This window comes from Marmota marmota, unplaced genomic scaffold, assembly GCF_001458135.2.
Source record: "Marmota marmota marmota unplaced genomic scaffold, marMar, whole genome shotgun sequence".
Lineage (NCBI taxonomy): Eukaryota > Metazoa > Chordata > Mammalia > Rodentia > Sciuridae > Marmota > Marmota marmota.
In genome coordinates this window covers 14110094-14123306 of record NW_025999949.1, presented here as the reverse complement: position 1 = coordinate 14123306, position 13213 = coordinate 14110094, and positions in this window count along the sequence as shown.

The window sequence follows — 13213 nt, the reverse complement described above, 5'->3', positions numbered from 1 at the left end:
CAATACCCCAGGAGCTTTTTGACATATAGAACCAAAAGAATCAAAGATTTAAGTATCAAATGTCCTGTTCAGTCAAAAGCCTTTGTCAAAGGAGTCTAATTTAAATAGAAGAAGCAGATGTTGTTTGTTAAGTTTTGCATATATTTCTTTTGTTATTCAAAATTCCTCATTTAGTGGTTTACATACATTATCTACAGTATTTCCAAAAGAAAATACTCTGCAGTCATTTATGCATCTTCATAAATATTTTTTCCAATAGAATATTCTCAATAAAAAAATAGAACTAATCAGCATAAAAGTTCTTTTGTGCATCATTTATGTCTCAGCTCAAAATTGCCCTTGTCTGGGAAGTTTTCTTTGAAACCTCTGACTGTTTAGGCTGCTCATCCTATGTGTTGCAGCATTTTTAATAGCTGTATCATCCACCTTTTATTGTATTCTAATCATTGATCTATTTCTTTGTTTTCTCAGAATGTTGTAAAGTCAGAGATGGGTCTTATCTATACTGGTGTCCACAATACCTCTATCTCTACGTTAAATGACAAAGAACCAGTGAATATTCTCTGAGTTTTCTGATCGATGGCTATCTACTAATGAGTTTCTGTCTCTAACATCCAACAAAGTAATTACGCCTGAAAAATTCCTTATCTTTATATTTTATACATTTGGAAACAGAAGATTGAGCTGTTTTTTATCCTCAGGGTAGGAATTTAATCTCATCAAAAGTAAAATGGAGGGTTGGGAAATACAGGGACTACTCATTATTTACTTGATATGCTATGAAGATATCTGCAATATTACTGTAATCCCATGTCTCAATGGTAGTTCCTGGAATTGATATCACGGTGGGGTCAATTGGATTGCATGTGTAACTGAGAGAATTGTCTCAGTTCTTCCATTTGCTTTTTCGTAAGCATGGCTGGTGAGTTTGCTGAGTTTGCCAATCTGACATAAGTAAGCATAATTTAAAAATGTTTTTAAAAGGATACATAGGAATTCCTGTTGAAACTGTTCTAAATTCAGTTTTGTGGAAGTCTTAATTTAATCTGCTGTATTTAAAGCAATAGATGGAGAATACAAAATTCTCTACTCCCATGAGAAACATTTTTTATACTATCATGCTTTGAAATTTTATAAACTGTTTGCATCTGCCCACATTTAAAAATAGAATTACCTTCAATTACATTCAAGAAAAGTCAATTTACTTTGCTTCTTTACAAGTTAAATAATTATATAATAAATCCATAATTTTCTCATCACCTGACTCCAATTTCCACTATAATATTTTCAAGGGTCAATTTCCTCTATTATTATCTATTTCCTGTGATTTTATTAAAATTTATCATTATTAGAAAAATCTCTGCTAAACAACCTTGTATGTTATGATCTTCTAATTATCTTTGTAACCTGTAGGCAAGGTATAACTCATATTATCCTTTTATGAGTAGTCAATACAATAATGATAATGCATATGCTATCTTAACAGAAACTATTTATTCAGCCTTTAACCACTCATTATGGGTTCTGCACTATGCTAAGTTTTGAATGTCAGCTGAGAGCCTTTATAACTGTGAGTGTTTTACACCACAATCTTTCTACAGATCCATGTATGGTAACTAGATCCAAGGTAAATACATTGGAGGTTTTCAATATATATCATGAATAAATTGTCTGGTCTTTCAAGTTTATAAATTATTTATGATACTCATTGCAGTGTACTTCTTCCATGATTCTATTAAGAAGCAGGAACTTTGTTCTCTCCACTTGAACTTGGGCAAGCCAGTCACTGCTCCCTAACAAAGAAATGCAGCAGAAATAACACTAGATGACTTCTGAGATTAGGTGAGAAAAGTCCAGTGGTTTCTGCCTAGATGTCTTGGAGCACTCACTCCTATTAGAAATCTGTAGGAAGTCTAATGTAAGAAGTCTAAATACTCAGAAGCCAATATACTGTAAGAAAGTCCAGACCACAGGGGACATTCACATGTAAGTGTTCTTTTCAACAACCTCTGCTAAAGTTCCAGAGGCCATCCATTATCAACCACCAGCCACATGAGTAAAGACACACATCAGATTATCCCAGCTCTTGAATATAAACTCATCCTCATGTATTAAGTTTTCCAAGCAAAGACTCCAGACATCAAGAAGTGAGACAAGCCAAATAATTCATTAACATAATAACATATTTATTTTATGCTAATGAATTTTGGGTAGTTTATTATGCAGAATTAATAACTGGAAGAGATTTCAGTTCAGAAGAAGATCACATGCAACAGATCAACAAGATAACTATTCTGTTGAAATGAACCAAGCTCTTTCCAATTTCCCATGTATCTGCACAATGGACACAAAACAATATGATTATGGTGGCAGGAATGGAGGTCATTAACCAGGTCTGGGCTAAGCAGTGTGAACACTATGTCAATATAGTTCCCTTCTAAGCATGTGGTAGCACAAGTCATATCTAAAACCAACTGACCACATGCAATGATAGTCAATATGTTGTACTACTCGAGTCAATATGTTGACTAGGCTTTAATTCTATTTTATCAATGTTCTTGATGTTTGATCTTTGACAAGCTACTTAATAGTCCTCTCTTATTCACACAAAGCAATGATAATATTATATGCATAAAGATGGTGATAGTATTGTCTGATTTATGTGGTTATTTTGTGCAGTAATAAGTTAAACATGTAAAAGCTCACAGAATGGTATCTGGCATAATTAAGCTTTCAAAATGTTTAGTCACCTCATGGTTACATAAAGTCACTGTTTTAAAAAACACAATTGATAAGTCAACTTCTGTAGACAGCTCCTCCTCATACCATTGCCATAAATGTTTTCTCATATTTGATAGTGACATTTTTGTTTTGCTTTTGAGAAACAATGACACAAGAAGAGATACTTGTTCTAGGTTTGTACTAGGTTGAAAGTTAACTTTGAAACCACAATAAAGATGAGTCATATTTTCATTTGTGAATTCCATTTTTCCAATGGATATATGATAAATGTATAGCCAATGGAAAACCAATCTGAATTTTCTAAGACAATTTAAATAATAAATTGTCTCTATTATTAAAAAGTTCTTAAGGACATAATTTCATGCTATTTCTAATTTACATTACATTAACATAGTTTAGAAATAGCCATGTGAAAGAAATATGTGAGCATTTGTACCCTAAGAACATTTTGTTTGCCTAGTTAGGAATATATTCTTATGGGAAGTCAGCTAGCATCTCTTCAGAAAGACCACACTCCAGAAGTGGTTACCCTCAGACATTTCTATAATCTGTATCTTGATGTCACAACAGCCAAGATTTGTAAGACTAATTGTTCTTAGCATTGGATCCCCATTGGTGAAATCAGTAGTTTTCAATATATATAGGTTGATTTAAAATAGTTTCTAAAAACTCCACATTTTTACAAGGACAGGATAATAAGTAATAATTGAAATCTCATCTTTTAAATAAGGGTTGGCAGTGTTGACTTCATCCCTAAAAGATTTGAAGCTCAATTACTGGTTGGGGTCTTTTTTGATCACCTGAGTGTGTCTAGTTTTCTTGATCATAAGACAGTTTTACAGCTCTTCATATGAATATAAGTAAAATGGAAAAATAGTGTCTGAGATTTCTCTTAGAGAGGTAATGAGATTAGTAGTAGTGGCTACCTCTCATCTACTTCTAATAATTAACTGCTACTAATATCTTTTTAAAAAATTACTAGTTGTGTTTGACCAATTAGGAATAGAACATTTTGCAACAATTACTAAATATAATTAACAGTTCAACTTTAATTTTAGGATTTCCATGTGAATATATTCATAATTAAAAGAAAAAGTTGTCATAACATTTCCTAAATTTATTAAGAAAATATTACTAACATATTTTCATGATTACAAAGGGAATGAGGTTAACACATTGACTGTGCTTCAGGTGCTATGTGTAATCTAATTTTATGTTCATATTAGTTCTGTAAGCATTATTTTACCTATTTAACTAATAAGCAATATGAAGCTGAGAGATGTTCAATATACTAGTCAGGACCATATAATTAAAAAGAAATAGATTCAGCATCCACCCCAGGTATATATAACCCCAAAGACTATGGTATTATTTGTTCTTGTTTGTTTTAGCTACCATGAGTCTTCCTCACAGGAATATAGAATAATCCTTGAGGAGAAAAATATTTCATATAATTACCAGGCAAGGAATATATCTAATCTCTTTTGAAAAACCATTTGAAAAGTATGTAAATTTTGGTTATTTATTAGGCTCAAAATATATATCAATGTGTTAATCACTAACTACCTTTCTTATTATTTTGCTTATTTTGACAATTCCCTTAGGTTCTTTTGTCTTCTTTTTTAAGAATGAAGTTTTTGGTCCCCTCCATGAAAAGACCACATATGACTGGGATGCTCTGTGTACAAAAGGAACGATGAAGTGGAGAGTATGAAGTGTTCCATATGTTCAGTACAAACACATAACCAGTTTCAGAAATGAGGGCTGAAATATTTATAATTAGTAACAAGAAAAATGTAAATGGAATTTGGAAGAGTAAATAATTACCTTTTTTCCCCTTTGAATGTTGATGATAAGAACAGGTATTTTTGCAACACTCTCATGTTAACTCATGTTAATGCTGATTTGATCTGCTATCTTGCCTTGTTCATGGAGTAGCAGTGTGGATTTGGCTTCACCAGGTCCTCACGTCTCCTTATTTCAGTTTCTCCAAATTCTGGGCCAGGTGGTCATGCAGCTCTGTGGTGAGGAATGACAATGTATCTTGACATAGAGCAAACATAGTCATACATATCCTGCTTAGTTCTCATAATTATATAAAGTCAAAGACTCATAAAAAGTTTCTCTTACTCATATAATTCAGTGATTTTCTTTTGTAGAAACCTGACTGATAGACTATGCATATTGATTTATTATGATTTCAAAAAAATTTTATGTAGTTAATAATTCTATTCTTGATTAAAAATGTAAATTTTCAAATATTAAATAGATCCTTAAATTATACTAACTAACCTAATAAAATACAGAGTGATTTTCAGGATGATTTGTGGGAACATATTTCCCTAGGTCAAATTTCTTTTGAACAAATAGATTCTATTTAAAATCTATAGACAATTATTGAATGTATAATATATAATTCAAATGTAATATAAACCTCCAATAATTAAAACAGAAATGTTCTGCTACAAGCATAGATAGATCAAGCTCTGTCAAATCATATAGTATATATATATACACACATATATGTAACTTAAAATATATTTATTTAATATATATTTTATATGTATATATGTGTTTATATTGTATGTTTCTCTTACAGTATATGTTAACCAATGGCTTTCACTTGTACTCTTCAGAATTATGTAAATAAGAACATGTATTAAAGATGAACAAATAAAAAGATGAGGGGTCAAATAGAAAAGAACATAAGAAGAGTCAGGGAAAATTCCAGCTAGAACAAGGAGCAAGAATATTTTTTGTAACCAGAAGTGAACCTTTTACTTGTTAGGTTGTCATTTTAAACCGATGCAATTTGCTTCTCTGAGTTTGCTACTTACTTCATTGCCTGACCAACAAAATTTGAAAATACCTTTGCAGACTCAGAATACAGTGCCAGGACATGTTGTTATCAGTTGAACAGTAGGGGGCAGCCTTGCATAGGTTTCAAAGTGATGGTATGGTTAAACTTGGCTGCTTAGGGCATGATTGCCAGAAAGAGAATGCCACACAATACCAAGGCGTTTTTCTATAGAAGTCATTGTGTTTGGCAAATTAAGTACGGAAATAGCAACTTCTTTTCTTTATCTTTTAAACAAGATGCACGTTGAATTTCAGCAACATTTATCCTTTATCAGAGAGCTTCCTAATGTGTGCAAATTGCAGACAAAGTTGAATATGACAAGAGATGCCAATAGAGCAATAGGATAGTATATAAGGAAGCAATACATACAGGAAAACAGATAAAAGTGGTTGGGTGGGGTGTATTTGCCTAGCATGAGTAAGATCTTGGGTTTGAGCCCCAGAACTATAAAATATATAAAATGAAAAAAAAAAAAAAAAAAGGAGTAAAGGTTGACCTAGGCTCGGTAGTGCACAATTATAATCCCAGCAACTCTGGAAACTGAGGCAAGAGGATCACAAGTTTGAGGCCTATCTTGGCAATTGAGTAAGACCCTATCTCAAAAAATTAAAATAAAGATCCTGGTAATGTAATTTAATGGCAGAGCATGCCTAAGTTCAATCCCCAGTTCCAAAATCATCATCATCATCATCATCATCATCATCATCATCATTATCATCTTGGTAGATAAAAGAAACAGAAAAATTTGGACAGAAAAGTGATTGTAAGACTGAAAAGAAATATCTAAACTACATTACAAATGGTGAAAGCAGACAAGCAACAGATAAGAGCATAAAATAAAACTAAGGATGCTTTTTATGAAGGTTTAGCATGTCTTAATGGATTTCCAGAAAAAGTTATAAAAATACTAACAATATAGATATTTTTTATCGAGACATTGAGGAATTTTTCCATAAGTAAAAATTGACAGTTGTACTTTTAAAGAAACACAACATTGCAGTACAGAATTGAATCATGATTCTCATTAATTAATAACTCAATCAAACATAGGACAAAGATGATTCAGATATAAAAATTGGAAAGCTTGAAAAAGGTGATATTTAAAGATTTTTCACTTCATAATTTATTTTTAGAATTTATGTATGTCATAAATTAGACCTTATCATAGTTTAAAAGATTGGTTCTTAAATGTATACCTTTTGTGTCCTTAATTAATGAAATAAGATAGAAATAATATTTAAAAGCTAGCTAAAAACTGTTGTATATTTGGAAATTTAAAAACACATTACTAGATCGAGAGTATGTTTTACAATTGGAAAACTATAACTCAAATATGAAAATGATATGCACAAAAATCTAAAATAAAGCTGAAGAGATAGCATGAGGGAAATTTATTGCTTTATATATTTATATTTTATAAGAAATAAGGATAAACAATTAGTGAGTTAATAGTAACTAAAATTTGTAAAAGGATATGATCATGATACATGTGAAGATATCAAGATATATTAATAATATAATGAAGAAGAAGAACATGAAAAATGTAAAACCAAATACAAATAATAACCTTTTACATGTAAAAAGTATTAAAAGATAAAATTCTTACAAAATAAAGTAAAAAAAATGAGAGAAGGCTTTTTTTAATATTAACATTTAAATTTTTTTTCTAATTAGTTATACATGACAGCAGAATGCATTTCGTTTTATTGTATACAAATGGAGCACAACTTTTCATTTCTCTGTTTGTACATAATGTAGAGTTGCATCATTTGTGCAATCATACACGTACCTAGGGTAATGATGTCCAACTCATACCACCATCTTACTTACCCTCATGCCTCCTCCCCTGCCTGTCTCCCCTTTGCCCAATCCAAAATTCCTCCATTCCTGAAGGCTTTTTTAAGTTCTATGTAGGAAGTTGTTGTCTGTGCCTATATTTTGGAGTGCTGATTCTACATTTTTTTCTTGTAATTGCAGAGTTTCTGATCTAATTACCACAACCCTGATACACTTTCAATTGACATAATGCAGGATAAGAGGAAATCTAGATGCATTATTCTATATATTAATATCCACTTTTTCCAGAACCATTTTTTTAAAAAGGTGATCTTTTCTCCAACATATTGGCACCTCTGTCCACAAGCAAATACTATATCTCTGTTTGTTTTTGTCTTTTATCCCATGCCATTGGTCTACAGGTCTGTTTTTATACAAGTACTGTGCTGTTTTTGCTACTATAAATCTGTAGTATAATTTCAAATTGTGTATTGTGATGCCTCCAGCATTGTTCTTTTTGCTCAGAATTGTTTTGGCTATTCTGGGTCTTTTATTCCTTGATACAAATTTTTGAACTTTTTTTAATAGTTATATGAAGGCTGACATTGGTGTTTTCATGGGGAATCTGTAGATCACTTTGGGAAATAATAACAAGAATTAATAAGTAGGATGGCATCAAACTAAAAAGTTTCTGTATAGCAAGGAAATATTTAAAGAAAGGAAGAGAGAAATTACAGAGTGGGAAAAATTGTTTGCCAGGTACTTTTCTGACAAAGAATATCCATAAAACATAAAGAACTCAAAAAATCATACAAAAGTTAATCAAACAACCAATAACCCAATCAATAAATTGGTAAATTAATTAAAAAGATATTTCTCAAAATAAGAAATATCATAGCCAACAAAAACATGAAAAATATACTTCTTAACATCCTTAGAAGGCAGGAAAATGCAAATAAAAACTATACTGAGATTTCACTCACTCTAGCTAGAATGGAAGTCATTACGAATACAAATAATAGCTAGGCTGGGGTTATAGCCCAGTGGTAGAGTGCTTGCCTAGCATGTTTGAGGTACTGGGTTCAATCCTCAGTACCACATATAAATAAAATAATGGTACACTGATAACTAACTAAAAAATATTTTTAAAAGAATATAAACAATAATAAATGCTGGCAAGGATACAGGGAAAAGAAATGTTTATATGCTTTTGTTGGTATTACGAATTAGCACAACCACAATGGAAATCAGTATGTAGGTTTGTCAGATATCTAGGGATGAAACCACAATATGATGCAGTCATACCACTCTTCAGTATTTAGCCAAAGAATTAAAGTCAGCATACTGTAGTGACACACACTGCAAAATTTATAATAGCCATGATATGGAATCAATTTAGGTGTCTATGAACAGATGCATGAATTCAAAATAAGTCACACACAATGGAATGTTACTCAGCCATGAAGAAAAACAGAATTATGTAATTTGCAGGAAAATGGATGGAACTGGAGGATATCATGCTAAGTGAATAAGCCAGACTCAGAAAGTCAAGGGTCATATGTGGAAACTAGATAGAAAAGAAGGAGAAAAAGTATTCTCAGAAAAATAGAAGAGAGACCAGAAGAGGAGAGGATAGCATCAATATTGATGTCAGATCAGTATGGAAAAACTATTTTCATCTTAGACACTAGCAAAACTTAAAGAAAATGTTAAAATGGCAACATTCAAGCACCAACCCAAATAGATTTGTGAATTTAGGATTACATAATTTAAATCTTATATAACTATTTTCCAGGAACATGTAATAAAAGACTATTCTCAATTTAATTTTCATAAGCTATACCACTTTAACACAAAATCTATGAAAGAACTTCTATGTTACAGTTTTATCCATGTTGGTTTTCAGATCAATATGGGAAAACTAATTTCGTTATATACACTAGCAAAATTCAAAAAACATGTTGAAATGGTAACATTCAATATAGCAGCAAAATATATATCATGTGCTTTGGGATAAGTATAAATCATTTAAACACATTAAAGAACTCCTAATCAACATATAGATATATTATGTTTCTTGCTTAGAAGACTCTATAAGGGTTATAAATACCTACATTTATAACATTATACAGTTCTAATTAGTACATTTCTAATCAGCACTTTTTATGGGTTTCTTATGAACATTCAAATTTTTGCAGAAAAAAAAACAGGATTGACAATTAAATAAACAAAGAAAACTACTTGACTTGTCAGGAATATAGAGAAATTATAAAACTCTATGTTACAGTTTTATCCATGTTAATATGCACATTTATTTTTCTCATTTATGTGTCTGATAATCATAATACATTTTAAACTATAAATTGGTTTAGAATCACTGTCAGACAGAAGATTCTTCACACCATAGTTGGTTGTGAATACTTACATATAAGAAAATTCCAAATAATTTACTATCAAAAAGTATATAATATGTTGGTGGTTTTTAAAGAAAGACCAAGAGACAAAGGAATAGTAAAATATCCCTTTAAATCTCAGAACATGTGGACAGTAAAGTGAAAGATCAAAAGTATGTTGTAAATTCCTCTACTGGAAATTAATCTAATTCTTCAGCAATTCTGCATCAGTATCATTCTTGATGGTGCATGGATAGTAAAAGATGAGTCTCCATATCTGTTAGTCAATATACTATATCTTTCAGAAAAATTTAAACTCTAAGCATTGAGAAGGAATACTTAGTTCAATTTTTGTTTTTACTTAAATTTTCCATTACACCTATGTAAAAAACATGTATTAAATTGTGAGACTGAGATCAAAAGAAACTGTTGCAAAAGGAATAAAGTAAAAAATCTAAGTGACTATAAACCATCATGTCTTAGTGTATTTATCATCTTACACTTGAAATCATAATTGTTCAATGAAATGTAGTCAAGAGCTCTAATGCTGCCAGGTAGACATATAAATAAACAAGTGAGGCAGAATAGCAATCTCAGAAAATCCCGTGTTCTTCTATGTGCCGTCTCAGATTGGGTAATCTGATTAGTCCAACAGGGATGACTCTTCTAAAATCTTTTTGTTTTTGTTTTGAATATTGTTTGGAAATAATCTGTACATTAAACAAGATTAAGATGGATCCTTAATCAAATCATATATTAAAATTAATTTAGGGGCTGGAGTTGTGGCTCAGTGGTACAGTTCTTGCCTAGCATATGTGAATCCCTGGGTTCAATTCTCAGCACCATGCATAAATAAGTAAAAATAAAGGCCCATTGACAAGTAAAAACAAAAACCTAAAAAAAATTAATTTAGGCAAGTTTGACATAAAAAACGCAACAAAACAGAAGTATAAAACTTTTAATGATAATTCACTGAGAAATTTTTATGAGTTTAGAGTAGAAAAAATGAAACACAAATCCAAAACAGTGAAAATATGGATAAATTTAACTGTAAATAGTTTTTTGACTAAAATGTAAAACAGAAGAGGAAATGACTGAAAGAATTCATCTATTATTTTCATATTTTATGAAGGATTAGTCAGCTGAATATTGCCAGAACTTCCACTAAGAAAAAAAATCAAAATAATCAAAGAAGAAAAATGGGCAAATATAGGAGAAGGAGTTTCATAGAACAGGTAATCTAAAGGTATATAATTGTATGAAAAAGAGTCAACTTCATGTTTTAGGGAAATGAAAAGTTAAACCACAATAACATATTACATGTTCCTTCCCACACTGGTGTGTGTGTGTGTGTGTATGTGTGTGTGTATGTGTGTGTGTGTGTGTGTGTTTAAATAAGGAGTGATAATAAAATATACTAGCAAAGATGTGAAGCCAAGTAAATTTTCATAAATTGCTGTTAAAAAATATATTGACAATAATATTTTGAAAAAACAGCCAAGAATTTAGTAGTATTGTAGAACACACACATACATTATGTTTCAGCATTTTTACTTCTATGTATAAAGAATTCTCATATATGTGCATGTGTAACAGAAGATATATGTACAATAATATTGGAATAGTTTTGGTAATAGCCATAAACCACAAATAATGTAAAGGATTATCTAGAGTACCATACATTCATAACATTATATTAATAAAATGCAATACTACATGATAGTAAAAAGGAAGAAACTACCACACACATGTATCAAAATGGACAAGTCCCCAAACATAATTGACTGGGAAAAAGAATGAACTGCAAAAACATTCTGTCGTTTTTAATATAAGCAAAGTTTAAAATTCCATAATTTGAGATGCAGATATATGTTTTGAGGCTCAAACTACTAAATAGGGATATATTGAAGATAAAATTTAGGACAAAGAGGATTCTATTTTGGGAGGATCACATGGCAGGGTTGAGATTCCAAGTATTATCAATGTGTTTATATAATCTTGAATTGATGAAATAGGTAAAATTTTTTATAATTACAACATTTTCAATACGCCTATTATATAAACTATTTGAAATACATTCTGTATTTCAAAATATATTTCTCAATGTATTCTGCTTTAAATCCAGCAACTCTCCTTCTTTGAGATCCTTCCTCCATTAACTCTCAGCAAGGTGAAACTGACCTCAGATGAACTAGATAAGCCCATCAAAGTTTCGCCAACACCAAGCATCCAAATGGCAACAACGAGAAATAAGGGGGTCATGTTGTGAATCTTTAATATATTAAACTTATCTGTTACTGTACCAAATAATTAGTAAAGAATAGAAATATAAAGTCATAGATCATAGATAGACCGGCAGACATTAGATACACATACCAAATTTTGAACTTATTAATATGATGTTAATATGGGGTTGAATTAGAAGAGCAATCCTAGAAAAAACAAATAGGAGCTTTTATATCATCTCAGTAACACACTTAACAATAAAATTCTAGTTGTAGAATTTTACAATACAGTATCTTGGAAAACCCTAATACAGTATCTTGGAATCTAATAAATGTCAAATATATTTTCCTCTTTGTGGTTAGACTATAGAGACAAGTGAGGAAGAAGTCCTGACTATTCTTTTTATTTTTTTTAAAGAGGAGAGAGAGAGAGAGAGAGAGAGAGAGAGAGAGAATTTTTAATATTTATTTTTTAGTTATTGGCAGACATAACATCTTTGTATGTGGTGCTGAGGATCGAACCCGGGCCGCACGCATGCCAGGTGAGCGCGCTACTGCTTGAGCCACATCCCCAGCCCCCTGACTATTCTTTAGTGTAAAATAATTGTGTAATAATATCAAAACATATCAAATAAGTACTTACATATCTCCATATACTGCTCTTATATTCATGTCTTGGAAATCAGAACAGTGTGGAACAGTGTGCATCATTCTCATGAATGGAATCAGAGAATGCTGGATAGTTATATGTGCAAAAGGAAGAGCAGGAAGCTTAGCAATCCTCTAACTGACAAGTATCTTGGAGGGAATGTAGAACTCTCAGGATTCTTTGTGCATGTATCAAAATTCTATCCATATGCTAAAATTCTGGATGAATTTTAATCATTATATCTTACTCTGATCTTACACCATGAAGTAACCACTGTCTCTTTGAAACTGGTAAAACAATATGCATATCATTCATTAAAAATACACTAAGTGTAAGACTATACTTTCAGGGATCATTTCTATAGTTCGTTAAAAATACACTAAGTGGATTTTGGAAGATGGCGGCGAGGGGAGTGCATTACCCCCGTGTGCTGCTTCACTGTGTGGGAGTATGACAAGTCAGGACGGCTAAAGGATATCTTGTTAGGAATTTCCAGCAATAGTGGGGTGCTCCGGAACCTGGAGGAAGGATTTCCATCGCACGAGGATCGGCTACGGGGACTCAAACG